Raw genomic sequence first — 4047 nt, 5'->3', positions numbered from 1 at the left:
CCATAATTTTGCGTTTTTCTTCTAATTTTTCTGCTTATAACTAATTTTAAAAATCTAAAATTCATCTAGATTTATTTTCACTTAAGAGGATAGAAAAAGAAAAACCTTGTAGACCTTAATTTTTCGAGTAAATATTGGAATTAACAAACATAAAAATCATATTTGTATGCTATAATTATAGTTTGTATAATTTCGTTCCATAGCAAATTTTATATTTGCTATGACTATTTATATGTATATTTTGGTATACATATACAAAAGAAGCAATTGTATAATCTATTTCGGTATGCATATACAAAATAATCAATTGTATAATCTGCGTTTGTATAAAGCGAGAAAAGAGAGAAAGACAAAAGAAAATTGGGCAGAGTAAGATCTGTGTTTGTATAATCATAAGTGTATAGGAAAAAATTATATTTATTTGTATATACAATTTTCTCTCGCTTTAGAAAAACACAAACACAATTTATACATCTGTGTTTGTATAAAGTGAGAGTGGCGAGCGAGATCTAAGAGAGGGGAGAGATGCGAATGAAAAAATATGTATTTATACAATTTTCTCTCCCTTGATAAAACCACAAACACATTTTATACATTTGTGTTTGTATAAAGTGAGAAAAGCGAGATTATAAGACTTCCCAACGAGAAAGGGGAGTGGCGAGCGAGAAATTCGGGAGGGAGGCGAATGAAAACAATTTGTTAAGAATTACAATTAAATCAAACCGTAATTATAACATTTAATTTAAAAATAATTTACTATTTTATACAATTTTCTCTAGTTTTTCTCCACAAATTCCTCTTCCTCTCTCTATTTATTAACCAATCAACTTTTGACCTTTACCATAATTCTCCAATGAGTTATAATTATTATTAATTCAAAATTGATTAATGAATAGAGAGAACTCAATAGAGAATTAGTTAGATTTATTATGACATCTTCTTTGACTCTCTTTATTTATTTAAGATATATATAGATCATTTTTCACCTAATTAAAATGAACCTTACTTAACAGTTATATTTTAATTGGAAAAAGGCCTAAAATATCCTTGAAGGATTGAAAATGGTATAAAATTACCCTTCATCCATCTATTGGCTCCAAAATGCCCATCTCATCCACCTATTGACTCCAAAATACCCTTGTCATCCATCTTTGAGTTCAAAATTGACCACTTATTTAATTGTTTTAAAATTAAACTTTTTAAATATTTTTAAAAATACTTGGCGTTCAACTATTTTTTATAATTTAATTTATTAATATAATTTATAAACCAACCCACTACCCACTCATTACTAACTAAACCCCACCCAATTAATAATCCAATTATAATATCAAAATCGCCATAAACACTACTAAAACACAATGAAATTATAGATTCCAGAAAATGACATCCAAAATTGTTCGAGTCCGAATGGAAGCCTCAATTAATTTTAGGTTGAGCCCCTATTTAGGAGGAGACATTCAATAGGATTCTCTTTCAAGATTGAAGTAAAAATTTATGATTAAAGGTAAAAAAGTAATACATCCCGAATTAATTTATGCACTTTTTTAAAATATGATTTTATAAATATTAATGATTTGTTTTAAAATCTTTAATATATTATTTTCAAAAAAAGTTACCTATGAAGTAACATCACATAATTAAGACGTAAAAAATAATTAAGATGAACATAGTCAGACTTTTAAGTTTATCGATAATTTTATTTAGACACTTGAATGTATGATAATTTACTTCTATAGATATTATTGCCTCAAATTTTTAATAACACTCAATTGGCAGTAGCTTTTCTATTGTTGCATTAATAATGTGAGCGGTTTATTAATTTGGAGGGGTTTAATTAGTAATGGCCGGGTAGTGGATTGATTTATAAACTATACTAATAAGTTAAATTATAACAAATAGTTGAGGGCCACGTATTAAAAAAATATTTAAATAGTTTAAATATAAAACCGTTAAATAAGTGGTCAATTTTGAACCAAAAGGTAGATGACAAGGGTATTTTGGACCCAATAGGTGGGTGGGAAGGGTATTTTGGAGCCAATAGGTGGATGAAGGGTAATTTTATACCATTTCCAATACTTTGAGGATATTTTAAGCCCTTTTCCGTATTTTAATTAATGATGATTTATTGGAGAACCGCATAAATGGATCAGTTGAATTGATTATGTGACTTTTTTTTTATTATACATTGAATCATATTCTTAAATATGATGATAAAATAAAATAAGATAGTAAATTAGATGGCCAGTAGGTATTTTTTTTAATATTTAAACAAATTAGTTGTTTCTCTTCTTCAACTAGACGTAGTTGTTTCTCTTCTTCAACTAGATGTGGTTATTCGTGTAATAATATGAATTTATACTCTGGACGTGGCTGACACTCGAAAACCATTGCTGGTCTTTAAGCGAACCTTCACCCAGGCTAGCTACAAACGAAAGACTAACTCAAACATACATAAGCTTAAAACTGAATTAAATTCATTGAACTCAATTACTCAACTTCAAAAAGTCTGAACAATACTTAAAAGAAAATAAGTACAGAAAAACTCTGCAACTCTGTCTATCTATGAAGCCTTTACTATTACAAAAGGACATCGGGACAAAACCCACGACATCTCCAAACTACTAAATGCAAGGTAAAGGGGAAGTCCTCCGGAATATAAGAATGCTTAGCAAAGCTGACTTGAACATTGCATGACCTCAACGAAACACCTGTTGTTGATCGTGAATGTCTTTATCTACATCATAAAAGGATGCATACCCAATGACGTCAATACATGAAATGTACGAGCATGTAAGGGGAACTCTGCACATAAGATAAGCTCGAAGAGATAATAAGAATGACACGCTCACCTCGTCTCAACTCAATATGACTCAAGAATACTCAAATTAAAGATACTCAATTCAATTGAAGGATAAAGCAACAATAAAAAAGATGCAATATATGAAATTTTTTTAAACAGTAGATAACAACTCAATTGTATGTAAAAATATAATAATAACTCAATTATAAGTATGAATAAAATGATAACTCTTATTTGAAAGATTCCCTAACCGACCACCATCACTGTGAGCTACGTGATGATACAATATCTCGTTCACGCTGTCAGAACTATCCTATTTGCAGGAGTATAAAGCATCCTCAACTAAGTGGATCCACTAAGATATTCTTAAAAACAATAAGGAATCATCTAAAAAGCATGACCCTTTACCCATGTTGGCATACATAGTTTATGAGGACTTTGAGTTGTATGAACTCGTCTCCATATCAGTGTTTAATACTACGCCCAATAATATATACTCATATTTTCAAAAACATAAATCTTCATCTGGTTTGAGATAATTGCTCAAAACTCCCTCTTAAAAGAGGTATTTGCTCTTGAAATATCTATTGAACTCATAACTCATTTACAAATATCAGTTTCTCTTTTATTAATGTAAAAATTAATACCTCTAGAATATGTAGTCCCCTTATACTCTTAATCACTTCATACATGAAAACTCTTTCTAAAAAAATATATTAAAAATTATATTTTAATATGATCATTGATGACTCGGGAAGTCATCTTGCATAAAAACTGATGGTATATGTAGATACCATGCTTCTCATGCATTGATGACATACTCAATTTTAATACTAGTCATATTTTAGAAACTCTTTTCTCTAAACTCATCTTTACTTTCTCAAAACTCAGTTTAAGAACTCAGGTGTTGACTTTACAAGATTTTCAAAATTTATAACTCAAGTCATAGGGTTCATGTGAAATTATAGACATGAACGACTAACTCAGGGATCTTGACGATATTACTCCTCTCAAGGATACTCAATATATGGAGTTCATGCGGAATTATGTGAATGGACGAGTGATATACCGTGGTTTCACGGTATAATTAATACTTTTTCCTTAAGTTTAGTGTGTCCGAAAGCCTTTTTGTGCTAATTTTGATATAAGTTTCTCTTTGTTTTGCAGGAAATCTGTCCAAAGCTGAATGCGGAGATTTTGAGCGAAAAAATGCAGAAGAGACCACCTACGGAGCTTATGACGGT

This window comes from Solanum pennellii, chromosome 11, assembly GCF_001406875.1.
Source record: "Solanum pennellii chromosome 11, SPENNV200".
In the NCBI taxonomy this organism is placed as follows: Eukaryota; Viridiplantae; Streptophyta; class Magnoliopsida; order Solanales; family Solanaceae; genus Solanum; species Solanum pennellii.
This window is presented reverse-complemented; position numbering follows the sequence as displayed.